This window comes from Passer montanus, unplaced genomic scaffold, assembly GCF_014805655.1.
Source record: "Passer montanus isolate IOZ18808 unplaced genomic scaffold, ASM1480565v1 scaffold30, whole genome shotgun sequence".
In the NCBI taxonomy this organism is placed as follows: domain Eukaryota; kingdom Metazoa; phylum Chordata; class Aves; order Passeriformes; family Passeridae; genus Passer; species Passer montanus.
The window spans coordinates 9,178,107-9,204,032 of NW_024367708.1; positions in this window are offsets into that span (position 1 = coordinate 9,178,107).

The window sequence follows — 25,926 nt, forward strand, 5'->3', positions numbered from 1 at the left end:
CTATCATTCACTTTTAAACTTGTAGCCAAAGATAGTTGTCACTGCCTCCTTCAAACACACTCACAAACACGTTATGGTAGCCTCCTTCTCTTGTTGCTGTACTGTTTATTTTTCTTCAGTGTTATACGAGATATCTGTACAGAGGTCAAAAATGTAATAAATAAGGGTTCTTTCATACAGTTTTGGATAACCCAAAGAGTCTAGAATGATAATCATAATCTTTGCATATGCATTTAAATTTATTTCTGGTATTTCTTTTAGTTTCGAGAAAGTGTAAGTTTTTCTGTCTTATATTACTGGGTTGTCAGTAATATTAAACTTTACCAGTTAGAGGGATTTTGAATTCCACACCACAACAAACACTCCTCACTACACTCTAAATGCAAGAAAGTAGAGTTACTTCTTAGATAGTGTTTTCTTTTAGGTGAAGTCACAAAAAACTGTAGTGAAGACCTGTATCTCCACTTCACATAAAGCTGCCCTCATATTTCCAACAAAACTCCAAAAAGAGACATATACAAGAGACTGAGGAATTTCCAGGATGTTAAATATTTTAAATCTCTGTATCTGGAGAGTACAACAGTAATGCAATTCCGACTTCAGATTTGCTGTTCAAGACCTGTTATTAATTTTTAGGTTTCACTCTGCTATAAGGAAGCATGGGAGTGGTGATTTGCTTTGAATTTATACTTCAATTTCATTTTTTTTTTCAAAAATAAAGATGAAATCTGCAGTATTTACAATTTTGGGACCATGAGAATGACTTTATTTCACACTCTACACACACCAAAAGGAACAGGTTGAACTGTCAGTGAATAAATATTGACTTTTGCTACAATTATATTACTGACTTCAGTTAATATGAAAGCAGTTAAAATTCAGGAATATTTTATACGTATTAATGATCCATTTCTATGGCATAAAAAAGGATTAAATTAGTTAAATTCTATGTGTTTTCTTGAATGAAAAATCTGAAAGCTGGACCAAAGGGAAAATTATACATTTAACTGCTTATATGTAAACTATAATTTGTGATGAAATTTGAAAGTTTCTGACATAGTAGCCCTTAGAATTTGAACAAATTACAGAGGCTGCAAACACTGCTATTCATTAAGTCCCACTGGTGAATTCACAGAGTTATTCACATATCCAATTGTACTGTTTTCAAAGCTGATGGTTCATAGTGGGTTTTCTTAGTGAAAAAAAATTTTAGATGTTAACCACCAGAAAAAATTTAAACAGGAAACTGATTAAAAAATGTCTCAGAAACAAATATTTTCCTGTAAATGTTAAAGCATTTTCACATCTGTCACAGTGTTTTAGAAGAGATAAAATGGTCTGGTTAAATAATGTCAGCTATATTCAAGAAAGACTCTGTGAGAGGAGTAATGAGAAAAAGGCATCTGAGGATAGTAAAGAACTGTATTTGAAGTTAAAACTGTCAAGTCTAAGTGTTTATAAATTCATATTTAGGCATCAGATATGAGGAACCACATCTTTATACTGTTCATCAACCAGAAGCTCCCATGCAGATAATTAAAAGGCCAAACTTTAAAAAAAACTACCACACAAAGCAAATATGCTTGAGACCTCACAGGAATTTGTAGCGAGAGACAGTTGATTTTTCTTTAAAGTAGGTACTCTTCTATTTTGCCTTTCACTAAACAGTACTGAGTTGAGCTGGAGATAAGCTAGACATAACTTTACATATTATGATGATTTAGGAGATGTCTCATGTTTGTATGTCCAGAGAACTTCCTGAATCAATGGCACACAAAGTCCTGCTTTCTCTAGGGCACAAGGGATAGACATAAACAGTCCAGCCCAGACTCAGTAAGCGAGGTAAAGAGAGCAATCAAATGTGTCAAAGAAACATGATTCATAATGATGACGGGAATTAAAAACACAGGTAATCTTGAGAGTGTAGCACGGCTGTGAGATTTATTACACTACTGCCTAAATAATAAGTTCAGATACAATGCCATGTCCCTATAGAGATGCTTCATTTAATTGGGAAATTAGCTTTGTCAGCATTACTAAGAAATCTTCATAAGAGGCCATAACATTTTAATATGATTTTAAGATCTGATAGCTACATTAATTAACTTGGATTTGGAAAAAAAAATATTTCAAATCTCCATAATGTGTATCTGAAGACAATTTGAACATAAAAATATCATATTTGCAATATCAATAGGATTAAAATATTTTTTTGGGAAGGGAACTGAGTTTGTGGGTTAGAAATGTTACTTTCCAGTTTAATGCTCTCACTGAGATTCTCCAAACCATGCTGCTGCTCTCTTGCTCCACCTCCTCCCCCCCGCCCCTTCCCTCTAAAGTGGGCTGGAGAGGAGAACTGGAGGCAGAAAAGGTAAAGATCTGGAGCTGAGATGAAAAAGATGTACTGGAAACAGCAACAGAATCAGGAAATAAAGAGTATTAGCAACAATATTAAAAAGAACAAAAGTGTACAAAAGGGAGAGTGTGATTCACATGCCAAATGCTCTCCACAGTGTCCCACCTGACCACAGCCACATCACCACAACTGGTCGTCCAGCTTGGAACTGGCGTTACCCCACCACTCCCTCTGCCACATTTATTTGACCATATGGAAACCCTTTTCCCCAGAGGGGACTCACTTCCCTCTTGCCCCTGGCAAAGATGTGAGATGACATAGAATAACCTCTTGGTCCTAGCTATTTTCATGAGAAAAGTAGCTTGTTTGTGATTACCGTTGTGTAACAACTTCTGCAGCTGAATACCCACTCAGAATTTTGCTATTTGCCCTCTTCAACAGGACAGAGTGTGAAAATTGGAAGAAAAAAGTAATGGGTCAAAATAAACATAGGCAGACTACTTACCATTTACCATAAAAGACAAAACAAACTCAGCTTGGGGAAAATGTATGGAATTTATTGTCAAATAAAGTAGATTCAGGTAATGGGAAACAAAGAAAAATTATTTAAAAAAAAACAACCAAAACACTTCTCCTCTAACCCTGCTTTTTCAGACTGAACTTCATTATTGCTTTCCTGACTTTTCTAGGCAGCTCCCCAGAGTGGTCAACGTGGGATGGGCAACTGTGTTGTGAGTCCATATCAGCTCCTCTCTGCGCCTCCTTCCTCACAATTTTCTCCTTCTTCAGCATGGGTTTTTCCACAGGCTGAAGTCCACTGTAGATGTATTAGGAACTGTCTGTCCTTGGCATTGGGCTGCTCCAACCTCTTCCTATAAAGGCCACCCCAAAACTTTGACATGTACAGCAAATATAAGGACAAAGCAGAGCAGGGAGAACCCATTTCAATGCCCAAATAAGAACCACTTGTGTTATTTCTGAGTTTTTAAGTGGAAAATCAAAATGACACTGTCATTCTGATATAAGAATAGTTTTCACCAAGTTTCATTAACAACACTTATATGTACAAATGTGTTATCCAACAGTCCTAATTTATTGAAAGATAAACTAGGTCCTTTTTGGCAGTGTAGCAGCTTACATGAAGAGAAAAGACAACGCATCTTTTTGCTTTCAAAAAAATATTCTTCATTTATTTGCATCTACTCCAGAGGACTTCACTATATGAATTTCATCCTCTGGATGGGAATTGACAAATAAGCAGATATAAATTCTAGTACATCTGAATTTTCTTACTTGTCAATCCTAGAATGTCATCAAAGACTCTACAATTGAAGTACACATCTCAGTCCTTTCACTACAAAATTTTATTACTTTTTCACATTTAAACATCCAACTTAGATGCCTAAAAGAAGACAGATTCTGTGTTTATTTCCTTGGATAAATTCTATAATAATGAAGCAAAACCACTCAGTGTTTACAAAGTGTTATCATAAAGAGGGTTTTAGTTATCCAAAAGCACCCACTTGTGCCTTTTCCAGTCTTTCTGTTACTGTGAAGTGATATGCTGAAGTCATATAATACTTTGGGAGAGAACAGACTTCAGCTGTTAAGTCACAAGAGACACAAAAAAAGAGACTTATCTTAATCTCAGTGATGGTTTTAGTCCCTAGATGAGAGCTTCTCTGAAAATGCATTTGTAATAATTTTCTCTTTTCGTAACAAAACCAGATACTTGGTAGCTCTATGTGACTCATAATCTAAATACATCAAAGGGCAAGAATGACATTTTCCTACTGAGCTGAGGTTTTACACTGTGACTCCAACAAGGAGCTTGGTGGAAGGATGAGATAAAAGAATTTGCTTTTCCTTCACAGTGTCTAGATATGACTGACTTCGGCATGTAAGTTCTATAACTAAATCAATGCAGGGGATAAGGTTAAAAAGTGAGGTTACCCTCATTAATTAATGACATTAATACTAATGTCACTCTTTGCCAAATTATGAGGAACTTGCTCTCTTTTGACTGACTTCGGCATGTAAGTTCTATAACTAAATCAATGCAGGGGATAAGGTTAAAAAGTGAGGTTAATGTAGGAGAATACTAATGTCACTCTTTGCCAAATTATGAGGAACTTGCTCTCTTTGAATGAAAAACTACTTATACATGAAAATAAAAAACCTCTCTTGTGGGATCTAAAGAAGATCAAGCTGAGTGATGCAGTTGATGCACTAGATGGAGGAAATGCCTTCCAGAGGAACTTTGACAGGCTTGAGGAGTGCATCCAGGTGGACCTCATAAAGCTGACAAGGCCATATGTAAAGTATTGTACCTGGATCAGCAGGGCAACTCCCAGGACCATGAAGATGAATGTTTTGAAAACAGCCCTGTGGACATGGACTTGATGGTACTGATGATTGAAAAAATATGCGCCAGTACTGTATGCTCACAGCCCAGAAAGTCAGTCATATCCAGGTCTCCATCAACAGAATAATGGCCAGCAGATGGAAAGTGATGATTCTTTCCCTATACTCTGCTCTCATGAGAGCCCCCCCTCCTGGAATGCTGTGTCCATCTCTGGAATAATAATTACAAGGAAGACATGAACATTTTAGAGCACATCCAGAGTACAGCAGTGGAGATCATCAGAGGGATAGAGCACCTATACTATCAAGACAGGCTAAGAGAGTTTGGGTTGTTCGTCTTGCAAAGCAGAAGACTCAGTCTTCTGAGTCTTAAAGTGGTTTTATCAGAAAGATGGAGAGGAACTTTTTACCAAGTCCTGGAGTGACAGAGCAAGGGGTAATGGATTTAAACTGAGAGAAGAGAGATTTAGCTAGGATATGAAGATTTTTTGTTGTTGTTGTTACAAGTCCAGTGAGACACTAGAACAAGTTGCCAAGAGAACCTGTGTGTTCCAAATCTATATGCAAATATTCAAAGTAGGTAAAAAAGGTTTTGAGCACCCTGATCTAGAGGAAGGTATCCTGCCCATATAATGTGATTTGGACTGGATGATCATTAAACATTTATTCCAATTAAATTCATGCTGTGATTCTAGAATTTTAAGTTTTTCCCTAATCTGATTCTTTGTTACCAAGGATAAGTCTTCCTTCCTCCAGACTTTTCTCTCTGGTGTCCAGGGTTTGGGATTCCTGAAAAGATAAAAAACAAAATAACTTATTATGCTTTGGAGTAAGGAGGATACAAGAGATTTTAAAACAAAAGTGACATCAGAGAAGTAACAAAAGACAGCGGAAGGACAGCTATAAATAAATCTAAATGTACTAAAAGGAGGAGGTAAGATGAATTTCAATTATTTTACTAGTCAAACAACTTGACAAACTGTGTTTCAAACCTGTTTTGCAATCTTTAATAGATATACAGTTTTATTTTTCTGTAAGATTTACTTTCCCTTGTCCACAGCCAGATGTTTGTACGTGATGATTTTCAGGGCTGAAAAACATTCCAGGTTTTATGTAACCAGATTTGACAATTGAAGTTGTACAGATCAGGTGTGTATTTATCTAACACTACAAGGAATAACTTCACATTTTTGGCAAGTGAGAACCACAGAACCACAGAATCACTTATATTGAAAAAGACCTCTGATATTGTCAAGTCCAGCCCTTGACTGGACATCACCTTGTCAACTGGACCACGGTGATAAGTAACACATCCAGTCTTTTCTTAAACTCTTTCAGGGATGGTGACACCACCATCTCCCTGGGCAGTCCATTCCCATGTTTAAAATCCCCTTTCATGAAGGAATCCCTCCCGATGTCCAGCCTGAATCTCTGCTGGCACAGCTTGACATTATGTCTTGTGCTCTCACTGGTTGCCGGGTGATCCCCTCCTTGCTACAATCTCAGGAGAAAGGTAAGGCCACCCCTGAGACTCCTCAAACACAAACAACCCCAGTTCCCTCAGCTGCTCGTCAGAGGACTTGTGCTTTAGAGCCTTCACCAGCCTTCTTGCCCTAGACAAATGAGTTATTATAGGTTTCTTTTTGGCAACTGGATCACCAAGACCAGTGCTGTTTTACTGTGGAAGCTGCAGATGTTTCAGTGTTCTGAGATAATATTTAAATACACAATAGAAGTACTTTCAGGATGTGAAAAAATATTAGGAAATGAATAAAGGTTTGATAATTCAAACATTATTTGCAAGACTTGAACCAAACATTTACCTTACAACTCTGGCTGACATAGTTTAGGCTGTGGGTATTGGTATTTGAAGTATATACTACATTTGGAAATCTTTAGAGAACACACAGAGTTTGAACAAATTTATTATTGAAAGCCAAGCAAAAAGACTGCAATAAGTTTAAAAAAAAAAGAAGAGTGTTTAAAGATACACTTTCTTTGTCTCAAGTGACTACAGCTATAATAAGATAGAGATGTTAACCTTTGCCTTGCAATTCTCACATCTACTCTTCAGTTTGATAAAAGCATGAAAACAGAACATTGTAGATTTATAAAAGAAGGTTAGTTTAGTTTTATTTTGGTTTAGTATATATATAGACAAATAGACATGAATATATAATAAGTACATATACATTTAACAAAGAATAGAAATAAAAATGAAGAGAAAAAAAATTGAAGATAAAAAAGGGGGGGAAATGTAAACTAAGAGTTTAAACCTCTTTTCTCATTTGCTTGTTTTTGTATAGTGAAGAGGCGAATCATTTGGCAGTATCAGGTAAATAGGAACATCTGATGACCATTCTCACATGTTTGGTTCTTTCATTTCTCCGGCACTGGTCTCCCAGTCTTGCATTCACTGAGATCTAAACCCAAAACATTTTACCAGAAGACAGAAGAAAATGATAGCCATACACAGTATTTTGAGAAATTCAGTTTCCAGAGGATCAGCTTAATTTGTTGGAGTTTGCAAGGTTTTCCCTTTCTTTTTATGAAGGCATTGTACTCCATACACCTGAGGCAATTCTGATTTTAATTGCATGAAATGAAGACACTGACATAGTTATGGAAAGACAAGTAAATCAGTAACCTGTCAGTGACCTTGTTTTTCTATGCTTGTACATATCTCAGCTGAGAAAAAAGCAATAATTTCCCTACTGGGCTTGAAAAGGGAACATGCTGTGAAGTTTTGCAAGAAAAAAGTGAACAGTACATAATATGAGAATGGTCAAATGCTGGAACAGGTTGCCCAGAGAAATTGTGGAATATTTGTCTGTGGAAATCCTCAAAAACTTACTGCACACAGCTAAAGCAATTTGATTTAACTGCTCTGCACAGAAGATGCATTTAAAACCTAAATGACCTCTGGAAGTTACTTCTAAACTTCATGATTCTGCGAGTCTGTGAACAATTTGTATACCTGTAACATTCTCTGATGACAGGACAAAGATGACCTGAAGTTATCCAAGCATTCCCTGAATAGTTTTGGTGTTAGATCCACTGCATTATGCATCTTCAAAACTTACAGCCTAGTCCTAATTTTGGCCCATTTTAATGTTTGCTGCTTTTTTTGTTCAGGTTTGTGGTTTTTTGTTGTTGTTGTTGTTTTGCTTTGTTTTGTTATTGCCATGTCAAAGATTCTGATTCTGAGTCATATGAGAAGCTACTGAAAAATAAATGAGAAGTTACTGAAAAATAAAGGTATATTTTTGTTCAGGTTTGTTGTTGTTGCTCTTTTGCTTTGTTTTGTTTTGTTATTGTCATGTCAAAGATTCTGATTCTGAGTCTTATGAGAAGCTACTGAAAAATAAATGAGAAGTTACTGAAAAATAAAGGTATATTGCCTAAAACATAGTCTTTGAAAGACATACCCCTGTAGAGTTCAGCTATTAAAATTAGGACACCTGAGCCACTAATATCTCAGAAACATCTGGGGGTTTGATGATTATATGTTTTTTTAGTATCATGTAAAACACTTGACTTGTCTTGTTTTGAACGGGTTGTTTTTAGTTGTCAGATCACAAAGATAGGACCTGCCATCATCTGAAATATTTACATCACTTTAAAATATTACCACTTCTGCTGAAATCCACAATATTTTATCATTAAAATCATAATAGATAACTAGGTCAAATTACATACCCCAGATATGGACAGCACGATTCTTATAAACCTAGCTTTCATGGAAAAAAAAATCTGTTATAACTATCAGGTTTTTTTAGAAACCATGCAAACAGCAATTTCTCTCCTTACAGAAAAGCATTGAGAAATTATTCTCAAAGGCTGTAATGGAAGTTGAATGCCTTCTTTACAGAAAATGTTAATGGGAAATAGGTTGAGAAAGAGTACAAGTAAAGACTGGATAAACAGCAAAAAGTATTAAAATATATGACACTGGTCATATTTTGCAAATTATTGCCTTCAGGGTATAAAAAGTAAATGTATGAAAAATAGATATGAAAATATAAATGGAAAAGGTGAATTTTTTTCATATTAAGAAAGTTGTGGTTTAGCACTTCTGTTTGAATTCTAATGAGCTTTAGATGTTGGATTCAAGTAGTAAGTGCATTTATCTGTCTATTCTGAAATGCCATTTTATATCTATACCTAAGTGTCTTTTCATGAACCAGGTGTCTGAATTTAGATTACAGTCAATGTAAATCTAATCAGGACAATCACTGATGCCTAGAGAACAGTTCAGCTAATTCCAGGTTGCATACCAGGGGTTTGATTCTGTGCCTACACATGAGAACCTAATACTGTTTGAGATGCTGCTGAATATCCTGCCCCCCTGCTGCCACTGCAGGTCCTCTGTAGTGCTTGTGTGATTTCATTTCACTTTGAAGGTCTCAGAGACTTAACCAGTGTCAGATGAACCTGGTTTAATACAGTTGTCTGCTATTAGGCTTTTATATCAAATGCTTCAGTTTGTCATATTAGGTCTGTTTTTACAGGAAGCTGACATGTAACAAGATCTTGAAGATATTGATGTATGAAAATAGATAATAAATTTATACTGTGATGATGATCTCTCTAGAGACATAAGGGAAGGGAGTCTTTTGTTTTATAAAATCCTACTGCTGTTCTAAAATATTTTTGAAACCTGGAAGCACTTTGAATTAATTTTTTGTTTTAAAAATTACTTTATAGTTTTTCATACCTTTTACATGGTATCACTCATTTTTTAGATATAATTGCACTTTCTCAGAAATCACATGAATGTACACACATCAGAAAGTGCATAATGCTTTCAAAAATTATTTTGGGCAGTCCATTATAGCACCTTGATTCTTATTTCCTGATGAGAAATGTATTTGTCATTGTGGAATTGAAAGAACTATTATGTATTTTTTGCTATGAATCTATATCTATATAGATATCTATATATAGTCTTGTTTATAACTTTATTTTTAAAATTTTCTTTAATTTACCAGGAAAAAAGTAGTAATTGATTAATTTTGAGCAGATATAAATAATTTGTATCTACAGCTTTTTTACCTAGCAGCACAAGTCAGGAAAAACCCTGAAAATAATTCAAGCAATTGTGCCATCTGCCAGAGTTGTGAAGCTAAGGAGAAGCTGGTAGAGTACTATCTTTAAGCACACTGGTCTACTAGGACTTCTGTATTGTGATGGGTTGATCCCAGCTGGAAGCCAGGTGTCCACCAAAGTCACTCTGTGACTTTCTTCCTCTACAGGACAGGGACAAGGAATTGTAATGAAAACCTAGTGGGTCAAGATAAAGATAGGGACTGACCACTCACCAGTTAATGCCAAGGGTAAAACAGGCTTAACTTGGGGAAATTAGGTTAATTTATTATCAATAAAATCAGAGTAGGATATAAGAAATAAACCCAAATCTTAAAACATCTTCTGCACCCCTGTCCCTTCTTCCCAGTCTCCACTTTTCCGTCGAGTTGTCCACCTCTTTCCCCACAGCACTGCCAGGACAGGGAATGGGGGTTGCAGTCAGTTCACAACATTCTCTTAAAACATCTTCTGCACCACTGTCCCTTCTTCCCAGTCTCCACTTTTCTGTTGACTTCTCTACCTCTTTCCCCACAGCACTGCCAGGACGGGGAATGGGGGTCAGTCACAACATTCCCTGCTACTTCTTCCTCAAGCACTCGTGCATCAATGCTCACGGTCACTCTGCTCCTTTGTGAGTTTTCAGAGAACAGAATGGAACTGGAGGAGATCTTGCACTGACAGCAGCTCATGTCTTTACCTCTTTTGAAGCCTCTGTTGAACTACTGCTGGTTTGGTTAAGGGATTGAGTGTATCCATCATAGACACCTAAGACATCTGAGACATCCACACTGAACTGTGTCCAAGGATGTCACTAAAATGAAACAAAATGCCTGGGCTAAGGCACTGGAATTACATTTTTTGAGATTCCTCTCTTACACAAGTAGCACTTTCATTTTACTAAGACCTCTATTTTTCTGCTTGTAAATATTCAGATTTTATTTTTACCACCTATGTTTTCACTAGTTTCTATTCACTTTAGAATAATAGCTTCATTAAAAATGCACCCAGAATAACCCCAAGGACCTCAAGAACTGAGCCTTCAATAGCAAAAAAATAGTATTGATCAGAAAATGGTAAAGAGCAGAAGAAAGAGGCAATTTCAAAAACTGAGCCTTCAATAGCAAAAAAAAAAATAGTATTGATCAGAAAATGGTAAAGAGCAGAAGAAAGAGGCAATATAAATTTTGTAGGAATCTTGAAGAGTTGTCACAGAAAACAAATAGCTAGGGACTAGTAGCAGATTATACATAGTAGGAGAAAAATCAGATTCTGGACATGGATTTATTCTCCCTAAATTCTAACAATCTATCACAATTCATGTTGCTCAAACAGAACTTTTCTCAAGTATTTCTACATTATATTTGATTATTATCGGTTGTGGGAATAGAGGATTTGTGTTGTTGTTTTATTTCTTTGCCAAAATATGTCCCTGGAATTATCTTACCATAATTTTCCTACTATTACCAACATTATTTTCACACTGCCATAGAATAGATAACTTTTATTATCTTCTTCACACACTCCTTACTTTTTTCTCTAATAAATTGAAATTATTTTGAGGTCAAGTCACTTTTTCTACAGAGCGCTAGTCTCTCTCCCTTCCACTTTCTTGTATTAGGCTGCAGTTTTCTCTAGGTAATCTGAGAGACTCTGCTTGTGACAACTATTTTTCCTTACTCAGGCCTGTTATAGTTTATGAGTAGGATTCATTTTATCAAATGAAGACAGCAGAGAATTAGATTAATTATTTTAGCTACAGAATAATGTGCAAGTTCATGCTGGCCTGGAGGCAAACTGAAAATCTCTTTTTTAAGAATTAAAAAAAAAGAGTTCTTTTCACCCTGTACGGATAGTAGAACCTGTTATTCCCAAGCCTTCAACTGGCTCCATAACAAATCAGTTGATTGATTTTATTCACATTCATATTTCCAGCTGTTTCACCAGGTATTTAAAGTCATGCAGGTCTATAGTCAATGTATATATTTCATATCTATATATGTCTTTCAATACATGTGACCTATTAATTGTTCATGCAATGCATTCATATAGCAGTGGCTTGTTTTATTGCAGGAATCAGTCATTAATCCTTAAAAATATGAAAATCTGTTAAATCTATTTAAAGTAATCTTTGTTTTGCTAATCTTTGGTTTTTCTCCTGTAACACATTGTAAATGCTAGACTTCCATACATGCCATAGAATTACTAGGTATTCTTCAGTTTCAAGCAAAACACACTTATTGTATCCATCTGTTCCTTTACCAATCCTTTCCCTTACATAGTCTGTAACCTTTGATGAATTTATAGGCAGCAACCTCATCCATTTTTTGCCTTTTTGTGACCAGACTAACCAAGCCTAGTGATTCTAATTTCTTCTCATATAATAGACTTCCAATTTTCTACATTATCACAGAAGCTCTCTCCATCTGTCAGTTTAAATACATCTCCTTTCAATATGAATGACCACAGCACATATTTCAGAGACTATCTTCCCAGAATTTTGTATAATGGAACTAATATTGTCCAAACTCAGCTGACAAATCCCAGGACATCATTTGCATTATTCACAGCTGTGACATATCAGTACCTCATAGGACTGAATATGATACAGCTCCTTGAATGAGCCTGAATTTCTGCCCTTAGGTTTTGTCAGTGACTTTTCTTACTAGTTTCCAGCTACAAACCACAAAATTTTGCACTGTCAAAAGTTGTATGTCTACCTCTTCAGTACCAAAATTCACCCATTTTTTCTCCTGTGAGTATGAACAGACAATTTTTAAAAAATCATTAAAGTTGTGAAGTCTGTCAGCTAGAACTGATTCATCAGTTACTCACCACTTACTGAAATGTACACCTCTGTGCAAGGGACTTCTGCAACACAAAGAAAAATATCTTAGCCAAAATTGGCATTGAAAGTCAAAGTAACATATTTTATTTTATGGAATAGAAGAGCAAACACTGTTAGAAGAAATAGTTTCCTGCTTTGTTTGTATTTTCTTCAATGACTCTATTCTGATTGCTTTTACTTATTTAAGCAGTACTTGTGTGGAATGAGCCTTCATTTTCTCTAGGATTACAATGATTTTTACATTTTCAACATTGGTAGAAGTCCTTGAGGTATTTCTGATTCATACATTATATCTTTAAATTCACTTAAGAGTATTACCAATCTAACCCTCGAGAAACATTATTTCATTTGACTTTTATATTTAATATCAATAATATCTGCGGTCTTCTCCCCTTTAACTAGAACCTTGATAATTTTGCAGTTCTAGTAATTTTTCCCCATTTGACCTGTAGTTTTCAACATGGTGCTATATCAAGTGCTTTTTTGAAGTCCAGGCAGATGCATGCTTTGCATTTTATTCCTCTGATGCATTCAAGCACATACACCCTATACGAAATACATGTGATATTCATATATATAAATATATGTCATCAAGTAATCATAAACCCCCTAAATTTTCTCTGAAATCCTTTTCATATTTTTCAGTTTTTCTATTCTAATATTCTAATTTGTCCTACACTTTGTATATTGGGATGATGAGATCCATATGCCTGCTGTAGTACAGATAATTTTTTCTTCACTATAAATAGTACATTAAATATTTATCACTCCCATAGCAGGAGCTAATATTTTTTTTTGTTTGAATTAGGATGCCTTAAAATTACCGCTTTGAAATTTTCTAAGTACATAAATGTTCCCTTTACATTTCTTTCCCAAAACAATCTCTTTTAGAAGACATGCTATGGAGAAAATAATGATGATTGCCATTAATTAAGTTGTTATCCTTTAACTTATTTCAAATAGATCTCAAACTTTATTAATTTTTCCAGGACAGCTGTAGACAGACATTGAAAGACAGCTAGGGTATTAACATTCCCAAGTAATTTTGGGTGCTCAGAAAAAGTAAATAATCATTATGGTTTCCAATTTCACAATTAGCTCTAAGTAAAGGACAATATAGAAGTTTCACAGAAGAGGCAGATTCTGAATATACCGGATACTTTTCTCTCCAGCTTTGAAATTCCTGAAAGCTTACCTATCACTTTTCATTAAGGTACTGCATATAAAGTTCCAGGACACATTAAAAACACATTGAAACAATTAAAAATAAAGATGTATAAAAACTCACTGTATTCTTTTAAAGCCTAGAAACATTTGGGTGTTTCCAGACTATTTGTTCAAAGAAAGGGTACTGTGGTAACTTTTTCATAGTTCTTTATTAGGACATAGTTGTAAGATAGTTGTATATCTACAGTTGAATTGCTTTAAATTAGGCAGCTGTTGAATAGACAAAGGAAAATATTTTTAGAAAATGTCTCTTTGTTCTGAGACTGAGATTAAAAGAGACATTTTGAAAAGTGTTGACAAGCTTTGAGTGAAGGAACCTGGCTGGTTCTCCTAGAAGTAGATTGACAGGTAAAGGTTGAAAGATTTTTATGAGAACTAAGAGAGATTCTCAGACTAAAATTAATGAATAGGTAAAAGCTGTGCATCCAGTATGTCAGACTCTTTCTGTTAGGTGAAATATCTGTGCTTCAATTTATGATTGTGTCTGTTCAAAACACACATAACTTATGCATACTCACATGCATAGACTGGCTATACCACCAGCCTCTGGAAGTAAGATAGATTGACTGTAGTCATGGCATGGAGGGTGACAGTGTACCTCTCTCCCTCTTGCTTGCCTCTTGCTTAATCCATAATCACAGGTGGTGTTTTGATAGACGTATCCAGTTTGCTGTGGACTTTGGGGAGAAGATGGTGACATGGTACACAAGGGGGTGTCTAGAGCATTGACTCAGATGTCTTGGTAGCACACCAGTAAGTCAGTCATGTTACTTTGCAAATAGTGACACAGTCAGGGCCTGTTGAGCTCTCCTACATAGCAGGACCCTCACACTAGACCTTCACCTTGAGTAGGGGTGCCTCTCAAGGTTACTCCTAGAGGCTGAGAAATTCCTTGCTATAACAGATCCTTGGTAAGTGATTAATAACATGCTAAAATTTGAAATCTTAGCTAAGTGATATATAGGATTTGTTGTGCCTATAGAATCCTTTAGACATAAACTGTTGACTAGGTGTGTACCTTGACTCCTCTCTGAGAAGGGAAAGGTGGGCTCTTTCTGAACCTCATGATTCAACAGCAGGTTTGCTCTGAGATCTTTATGTGACCCTGTCCTCTATGCAGTAAATGGCCAAATATACCTTCCCATCCAATCTTGTTAAACCGCTGCCGCATTTATGATTGATTTTTCTTAATTAACTCACTACTTTATTAAAATATACTACTGCATCTCTCTTACTAGTAAACCATATCACTCAATTTGCAAAAGTTTATCAGGACATTTATAAGTATGCTTTTCTATATCGTTATAAATGCTAAAGCCACATCAGATTACTTAATATTTTGCACTCAACACTTTTAACTTATTCATTGACAGCAGTGATCTGTGCTGTAAGGTCCACAGACTATTAAAGGAATGTTCACTCTGAAAAGACTTATGTTTGCAATATAGAAGATGCAAAATTAAATACATGTTAGAGCAACAGCCTATTAAACATTTCAGAGTTTCAGAAAATTACATTTGCAGGAAAAACTTTGCCTCACCACTTTGAATATTTTTGGCAATCATTCATAAATCCATGTGCATGTTAAATTTGACTGTTGCTTGAAATATTTCAAAGATAAGCTAGTTTCAATTACAATGAACTGAGCACCAGTGATAGTCAAAAATGTTTTTCTAGACTTCATTTTATAAGAAACCAACCAAACAAAAAATATTTACAAATAGTTTGTTAAACTATGTACACCACATACACATATAATAGGAAAATCATACAGCATCTAAATAGGTTCAGATTAATTCATAACAGAATACCTGATGCTTTTTTTGCCAGGATGTGTACAAAGAGGTGAATTGTTCTTATAAATAAACTCTATGTTTTCTCTATTAATAAAATTCTAATTATAGAAACATTTTTACAAATACATTTCTTTATTATGTCTTTTTCGTAATAATTTCTTCAGTTGGATTTTATTCTCTCAGTTACTTTACAATTGTAGTACAGAGATATAATAGAAGAAGTATGATATACAATGACAATAAAATTTTGAAAATAAATCTGCTGATGCTAATCCTTTGGCAAGTCTTATGAGAAGTAGCACTTAAATTGCATTTCTGATGCCTTTGAGTAACCATAAATTCTTACATAAATCATATAACTTATGAAAATTTTGAAATACGTGAAAATATGACTGCATTTACACACAGAGGGCAGTACAGCTGTTATCTATGTCCATGAATTACAGGCACTTCATTCTGAAAAACAGGCACTTAAAATATTCCCTTAAGAAGTAATTTTAATGACATCCTATTCCAATCAGTCTGGAAATTGCTTTCTACCTTTTTATTATATAAAAAAATTATGCAGATTTGCTAATTTTTTACCTCTTCATAAATAATTGGAAAAGTCCTTTGTTTCCAGACCTACACCTTACCATCTGTTACTTTATTTTACATAAAAACCATCATGTTAAAGTAATGAAATAATTTGGCTTTCTAGAAGCATGTTTAGAGGCTTTCTGTTCTGTGTGAAGTGGCAGAAGACAGTTCTGCAAGAATAAAAAGAGGAAAAAAAGGTCTCAAAAACTTCATTTGTCATGAGCTGGGTTCTACTTGGTTTAGTAGTATTTCAACCTCCATATACCACTACTCTTATAAACTTACTAGTTTCCACTATTCAAACCTTGGTTCTTCTAACATTAAGTGCCATTCTATTGAGTCAACAGTGTGACATGACCGCCAGAAGGGTCAGCTGTGTCCTGGGGTGCATCACTGGCTGGTCAAGGGAGGTGATTTTCCTGATTCACTCTATAGTAGCTAGTGTAGCCTCTCTGCAAGTCCTTGTGTGCAGTTTTAGGTGCCACATTATAAGTGAGATATGCAACTATTAGAGAGTGTCCAAAGGAGGGCCACAAGGATGATGAAGGGCCTAGAGGGGAAGCCATGTGAGGAGTGGTTTAGGTCACTTGGTCTGTTCAGCCTGGAGAAGAGGGGACACCCCCTCATTGTCTACAGTTTCTGCATGAGGGGGAGGTACTGGTCTCTTTCTTATGACCAGTGACAGGACGCAAGGTAAAGGCATGAAGCTGTGCCAGAGGAGGTTGAGGCTTGATATTCAGAAAGAGTTCATCATCCAGAGGGTAGCTGCGCAATGGAATAGGCTCTGCAGGGAAGTCATGGCACTGAGTCTGACAGAGGTAAAGAAACATTTGCAATATCCTGTCAGGCACATGGTGTGATTCTTGGGGCTGTCTTGTTGTCCTGGTTCTGGCCAGGACAGGGTTATTTTTTTTCTGGTAGCCAGAAGAAGGTATGGCTAGGACATGCAGGTTATTCTATACACCTCTTGTCAATGCCAGAGACAGCGAGGAGGGAGAGAATTGGTCCTTTGGGCTGAGTAAATGTGGTAGAGGGAGCACTGGTTCTAAGAAATCACATGTGAATCTCATACACTTTTCTACTTATAGTGCTACAATTACTATTAATTTTCTTATCACTTTGTGGTTTCTCAGCCTGTGATCTTGCCTTTTGTGTCTCAAGTTTTCCTTCGGGGGGAATAGGCAGAAGCCAGTGAGTAGCACTTGAATTTCAATAGAAAAGTTAGACTGGGGAATACCATTCCTAAACCATGACACCTGTGCAGGGCTAGAAATTGGACTTTGATGATCCTTGTGAATATACTTCAAATCAGGATACTCTATATTCTATTTTTTCATCATCTTTTGAGTTATCAGGCCTGCTGGCATGGAAACATTGAAGAGAGTTTAGGAAGAGTAGCAGGGAGCTATTTAAACAGGGAATTGCTGAAAAAAATGGGAATAAGAAAGATAAGACCAAGATATGGATAAGTCAGAATGAATTTTTCCAGTATCTTAATTGAAGTCTACCTGTCTTGATGTCTTGTTAACAACCTAAACCTGAACTGTGAGAAGGGATTAATCTGGAGAACCAAATACCTCGGCATTAAGCCATAGTTCTGTGGGAACTATGACAGATGGAAACATCGTCTGATAGTTAATGCTAAAATATATATATATATATATATATATATATATAAAGACTCAGAAGACTGAAGAGACATATACTCCAAAATGAGGACTTTGGAAATCTGCTTTCACTCACTCACAAATTTAAAAATGTAGAACTGAAGGATACCCAGAAATTAAGAAAAATTACAACAAAAATTCAACCATGTCAAAAATGAGTAGCACTGCTTTAGAATTGTTCTAAATATTCTTTTAGACTACATCAGACTATGAATATAAAAAAAATAAATAGTTACCATTTCTGTCTGAGCTACAGATGTATTTGCTGAATGTGACTTAAGTATTTCAAAGAGCTTCAACATGTTATTTTCAATTGTTTAAAATGTTCCATTGTTTAAACCATTCACTCATGAAAGAAAAAACAAACAGACAAGCAAACAAAAAACAAAACAAAAGAAAAAAAACACAGCAAAATATATTTTGCACAGTTACATAATTTGTGATGATTCTAATTTAAATTAACTATAATATTTGCTACATTTGAAGATATCCAGAAAAACATAATTCCCATTCAATATGTTAATGTTCCAACTGTTAAGAGGATGCATTACCTTTTTTGTAAGTAACACAGTCAAAATTTAGTTAGACTTGAATGAAGTAATAATCACAGTATTACTTCCATGGTATGGAATCACCTACATATAAGGTCTGCTTCTCTGAAGCCACAATTCTTGAAAAGCTGACAAGACTAAAAATGAGTTGGACATAGCAATTTCTAAAAGAATTAAACCATTTTATGTAAATTTTGTAAATACTCTGGAGTATGAAGGATCAAATAATTTAGGATCAAAAATTTGTACTTAACCTTAGAAAGACACAGAATTTTTTTTAAAATTACAAATAGGAAGACTGAGATAATTGTTTTCACATCATCACTGAAAAAATGACTATGTTTTTTCATGTCTGTTCTCTAAAATACACAAAACGTAGGACTCCATGACTAGCCATTTATCTCATGTTTTGACTTTCTGTCCACTGAAATCTTTGCTCCATCTATTTGAAATTTTTACTGTGTAGAAAACACAGCAATCCAGCTGACAGGTAGTTAATTGTTCAGATATAAATGAGCTTTTACACAAATCTTTTGTGTTTTTTTAAATTGACTGAAAATCCAATTAAATCAAAACAAACTAAACAAATCCAAAGAGTTTTTAACAGCACAAATGCATTAGAATAGTGTAATCAGTTTTTTTGACTTTATGAAAGAACTAAATCATGCTTAAAGAAGGCCCACTTCTCGATACTTTAAAAAATAAGCAGTCATAGATTCATAATAAAAAATTACAATATTAACCATGAGCTGTACCTATTACTCTTTTTAATCCAAGATAGTGAGCCTTCAAACTTTCAAAATACTCTAAAAGGATACAGTAAAATAACAATTTTATAGGTTTTCATTTAAATTCATGATATGTTTAAATATCAAGTCTGCTTGATGATGTCTACAATGTCACTGCTTTATGAAATCAGAATACTTTATCTCAAACCAGACACAACTGCACACTCCTGTTCAATCTAAGACTCTTTGGGACTTTATTTCCTAATATTATTTGTAATGCTTACCCTTTCTCCCCATTTCCTACAGTGTTCACTTATTTTGTAGCAATGCCCTGCATTTTTTAACTGCTTTTGCCATCAATTGAAAAAGTGAATCCTAGGAGAATGTGTGTCTTTTGGTCTTATAAAATTTCCCAAATTTACAAGAAAATTACAAGAAAACAGAACAAAAAACCAAACAAATAAACAAGTGTAAGTCAATAGACCAGCTATTCTTCAGAAGTGCTTAAACAGTTTTTGACAACTACACCCTCAGAAACCAGCTTGAAAACTGTCTAGAACATACACTTGCAATCTGATTTGCTTTTTCTTTGGAGATCAGAAAAATTAAGTTTGTCTGAACAGTTTTTGTTCTCCCACACCTTAATGCTTTTGAACATAGGAACCACTAGAAGGTCCCTAGGCTTTATGTGAATCACCAGAGAAATGTGACCTTTCCAGAGAACTAAGGAAAACTCTAGTATGTCTACACTGACATACTACTTCAGAGAGTTGGCTGACCTATCTGATCACAAGCACTGTGAGAATGATAAATCACAGACTCACAGAATCAACTAGTTTGGGAAAGACCTTTTGAGAACATCAGGTCCAACCTATAGTTTAGCACACTGCCATGTAGGTATTGTTTTATGGCCTTGAACCTTTTAAACACTTTGTAGATTAGTCTGGTGACCTTAACCTCATCCTGTGACAGTAACTCTGAATCATACAGGTTTGCAGTCCTTTTCCCCCTGTACTATTCACCAGCATATCAGAAACTGAAAGAGTCCATTTCAAAAATTGAGAAATGGTCTTCTGTGAGTAAGCAAAACATATCTGCTTGGGCCTGCTTGAGCTTTTAATCAAACTTTAAAGAGTTTTGGCGCTAAGCAATATTTCTTACATATCTTTGTTTTAGAAATCAAAATAAACCTACACAAATACCAAACAATGTAAAGTGACCATTTATATTATTTTAAACGGTTTCATTTTAGTTCCTGTTTATATTTAGTTTGTGTACCTAGTCTACAGTCTCTAATAACTTAATTTAAATACTTGTTCAGGAGAAAATCTATAGATTTTTTGGTTAGAAACAGAAAACACACTTAAGAGGGTTTAGTGATTCCTATATACATATATTAACATAAGACTGAAAACACAATCTGTCCGAAGGACCATGCAGTCCTCTCTGGTGTTCAAAACAAGGAGAATAACTAAATAGACTTGTAAACCAGATTCACAGACAACATAAACTGCATTTATTTCTGTGCTTGAAGATAAGCATTATTTACTGATAGAATAAACATTTACACAATAGAAATGTATCAGAAATATTAAAGAACTTCTTGTAAGAATAAAGGATTTTCTATAAAAAGAAATAAGTTTGATTACGGTATATTCTTACTTGTTCTCAAGAGATTATATTCATGACTTAGAAAATTTTATGTCTTAAGTACATGCCACGTGTTAATTCCTTTGATTAGCATATATGGCATACATATATGTTAATCAAAGGAATCCATCAAAAACACTGGTTAAGTGCTAGGATATATGATTTTTTTAAATTATGCAACAAATTGACTTGATCTTAAAGATGAATGTGAGAAACTGGCTAATACAAAATAGCTAGATTTAAACTAAATGAGTGACTGTGCTTTACATCTTTTGATGTTAAAATAGACTTCAATACACACTAGAAGATCTCTTATATTAGAAAGTATAGGTTTTTTTATTTTAAATTGACCTTAAGATATCCATAAAATGTAAGTCTCCCATTCACACTTACTGTATGGACTCATGATTTTGATTGTTTCTTTCCTGCCTAGTATGTATCAAAAACTGAAGAAGTTGTTCTATCACTTTTGCAGTTGAAGTTGATTGCATTCAGAAACCATGAAATATCGATATCTTTGAGGAAGGCATCTCAAGACAACAGTTTGAGTAATGTTGTGTTTTCCCTTTGTTTTCAACTTGTCATTTGTACAAATCTTAAGCATTGTTTGAACAACAACTTTTGTGAACTGTGGGGAGAAAATCACACTTTCTACTGCACATGAGTGCATGTTTCTAAACATAGAGTTTATAAAAAACAGCTTCAGAAATAAGTAGTTCAATATTCAGGTTTCAGATATTACCAGAATCTAGCAATTCTTCAAACAGTTTTTTTTTGGTTGTTTGTTTCTTTTGATCCCAGTTCAAATTATTCTGTGGACTATCTAATTTTCTTTCTGAGCCATCAAAAGCTATCCATGATCTATAACTTCCAACAAATGATAGATATCTGTATAGCTGAATGCTTTCTTTCCGCACTGTTGTTTAGGAAGGGTAGTCTCCAATTTAGAGCTCCCACTAAAACGATTCTCCTTCCCCCTCCCCTGACTGGGCTGGAGAGGACAACTGGAGGCATAAAAGGTAAATCATTGGTTGAGATAAGAAAATATTACTGGAAACAGTAATGATGTAAAACAGTAACAATATATAACAGTAACAGCAAAAATGTCAATAACAAAATGTACAAGATTCACATGTTCTTATATTGAATTAGAATCATTATTTGATATACAGCAATATATTTTGATGTGCAGAAACTGATCAGAAAAAGCAAAAATGAATTGGTTTCCTAGCTCAATACCAGGTCTATATTCACAAGTTCATCCAATTAAAAGACTTCTTGACTGCGAAAACATGGGATTTGGGATCTCACCGCAGAAATAATTTGGAGAGTATATTTATGTCAGCTAACACCTGTAAGTAGTGCCTGACTTAAATACTATCAGTACGGTATGTGGGGGTGTGTGTGTCTGCAGTCTGGCTCTACAAAGCAGAAAGATAATTGCACATTAAGTCTAAACTAATAAGGCTTTTCCAGTTGTATGGGTTTCAACTTGAGCATGTCACTGCAGGATGGTGCTTATTCCTCAGCAACTGTCTGCAGGAATAAAGAGGAAACTGTGAGATGGTAGTATGGGGAGCGACATCTGCTGAGTGGGAGGAACTGCCGTATGGCGTTGAAGCAACCATGCTGGAAATGGCAAGAAGAAATGTTCATATGCAGTGAAAAAAGTTCAGATCCTTGTTTTAGTGTTTCCCTTGCTGTCTCTCAAACATGCAACTGAATCGATGTGGATTTATGTTGAATATTCCTTTCAGTCTTGATAAAGTACTTATACACATGGACACTATACTGAAAATTACGATTAATGAACAAAAGAGAAATTAAATGAAGAAATTAAATAAACTTAGGAAATGAATATTTTTTACGTTTGATTAGGAAATAGAGTTGTGGTAGGTTGCACCTGATTGAATGTCAAGTGCCCACCAAACCTGCACTGTCACTCTCTCTCTTTAGTGGGATAAAGGAAAAAAATATAATGATGAGCTTGTGGGTCAAGATGAAGACAGGGAGAGATCACTCTATCATTTGCCACCATGAGTAAAACAGACTTGGGGAAATTAGTTTAATTTGTTACCCATCAATCAGCATAGGATAATGAGATACAAAATCAAATCTTAAAAACACTTTGCCCCCACACTTATCTTCTTCAAAACCTTACCATGCCAACCCATTACATGAGTACATAATGGTCTCATGGGAAAAATAGATCTTTGTGCATTGAGAATAAGAACTTACCCTTCTATTTATGTGCAAAGCAAAACTAGAAAATAATGTATGAAATCTCAAGCTGAAAGGCTCATATTTACTATTTTCATTATGCTTGTATTTTCTGCCTATAGAACATCCAGATTTCCTTCTCTTAGTAACACCTAACAGATATGCAACATTTTACACAATGATTTGGAAAAGCATCTTGTTGTATGTATTGATTATTAATTTAATTTAAAGGTATTAATGAAACTATCTAAAGTACAGACTGAAAAATACTGCCATCTAATAGTGTCAACATGTTATTATTTGTACTTAAATAAAATGGACACCCTAACAACCATGACAGGACAGTAAATCAACAACCTAGGTTTATAGTGAATATTTACTATGGTGTCTCTGTTAGATATGACATGTAGCTCCTCATTTGACTCCAGGCTGATCTGTGATTGCACCAGGCTGAAAACACTTCTCTCCTCTCTTCTAAATCCTGACTGAACCCTTTTTTTTCAGTATCTGCTCCTGTGCTTCTGCAAGGTGTCAAATTACCTTTCTCATTCAAGTAAAAGAAAATCTTGCAAAAAAATGGAATTAACTTTCATATTGATAAAATAAACTAGGAAATTCATTTGTGGTCACATGAAAATAGACTGAGGTGAGAGGATGGCAAGCAGGATTGGTCTCAGCAGCAGGCAGTGGGCCCAAATGTTTGAGCCAGTTATAGATGGAGTAATACTAAGTGGGAAATGAAAATTAATTTCACCAGACTGCCAAAGAGCTAGGTTATAAAAGTCAAAAAGCAGAGAATTTGAGGATATACCGTTCCTCTATTTCTCTCTTTTTCAATTATATTAGTCTAAAATATCACTAATTTAACAGGTGAATAAATCCAGTTATTGAAGAAAAAAAACCCAGAACCTTTTTAAAAACTTTTCAGATACTCCTAAATACATGTTAAAAAAAGAAGCCACATATCTTACATGGATTTTAAAAGCTATACCTTACTTTTAAATATCTTGCTTAAATGCTATAAATTCATCCTTTGCATATTGTGTGAGATTGAGGAAGGAGTGATATGTATTAAAAAAACCAAAACCAAAAAAAGAGAAATAAACCTAAATGATTGGAATGAAAATAGTTTCTGCTACTTATAGATTTGTGTATGTGTATGTGTTTTATTTGTGTATGTGTATGTGTGTGTATATATTTGTATATACCATCATTTTCTAATATCTGTCTTGTTATTCTCAGTTGTTTGGTAAATTCATGGTCCTGAGTAAAGTGGATAAAGATTCTCAGTGAGATATTTAAACTGATACAACTTTGAAAATCAGTTGTAAATAGATGTCTGTGCATTCTGTTTCAAAGATAGCATAATGAAAATTCAAAATGGGCTTTATATTAAGGTAGATATAATTAGGAAGGTTTATTTAAAAAAAAAAAGAGAAAAATCTGTAATCTAAAATTTTGAAATTAGAAGAACCTATAAATATCAGTCCATGTGTAAACTCATCTGCAATGGAGCAACATCTTGGTAAACCCTGGAAGAGCTAAGGATGATGCTTTAAGAGTTTTCTGTGATTAATAGTTTTTAGTAGGGGTGGTTTTAGTAAGGAATGAAAATAACTTCAATTAATTGATTTGTTCTTTCTTCCATTTCCTTTCTCAGGGTAAAGCTCTGTTGTATTAAATCTTGATGAGAGAGAAAAAGCATTGTCTGAAGAATGATTAAATAAGGGCTGGTTCTGTTCAAAGATGTCTTGCATCTCCTTGGATTGAAGTCTTTGAAAATGTTCTTTTTGCATCTATATGTTGTTTCCAATTCTGATTATATAAACTATTTGCCAAAGCATAAAAGTGACAGATTAAGTACTTCTTTAAGTCCCAATTGTTACAACGACTAAATGAAAAGAAACTAAATGGCTAAAAAATATATTTCTGTATAACAAAAGCACATTACTCATATGGCTAGAATATAAATCACAGGAATAGTCTGTTACTTCTTCCCAGAAAGGATGGAAGAGAGCCAGTCTGTCTAACTTAAGTACTTAAACTTAGTTTCACAGATGTGTCTCTGGAGGACAAAAAAGACAACCACATTAATTAATTTTCGTATGATTAAAACAGCACTTGAATTAAAAAACAAACAAACAAACAAAAAAACTAAAACCAAAAAACACCACAAAAACAAAACAATGACACAACCAGAAGCAAAAAGTCCATCTAAGCATCTGAAGTTTAGGCACAAGGTAATTGTCTAGTTAATTTTATCCATACTTTAGCATTTCTTATGTTGCCACATATTGATATTTAATTTCTAAATAGTGTTAGCTGGTTTACACTGTAAAAGCAATACTATATTTGTAATCAAAAGAAAACAAGCAACATCCTCACACCCACCAGAACTGATTCCAGAGTTATTTGATTAATAATATAGGGAAATTTGTATTGTTAATTAACTACATTTATTCTTGAAACTTCTACAATTTTATTTGAAATCTCCAGTGTTGTTTGAAGAGGTTCAGTCACTTTGAAAATCAGGCCACTTACTCAGTAAGTGTGATTTACCATGGGTTCAACAGCCTACAGGTATGTCCAGCCTCGTCCTGTGTTTTGTGCAGAAATGTCTCAGCTAGTTACAAAGGAGCTAGTTATGAATTCAGAAATGTACCAGCTCTGGGCTAAACACAGCCCTGCTGACCTGACTATACTGTTTATATGCCATGAGTTAGTATCCTTAAACAGTTCTATGGTAACTCATGCAAACCTACCAACTGCTTCTAGCTCTCAAGATATCTCTAGACAGTGCTTCATTTTGTAGTACAAAAATATACAAAACTCAAGCATCTTTAAAAACAGGCTGT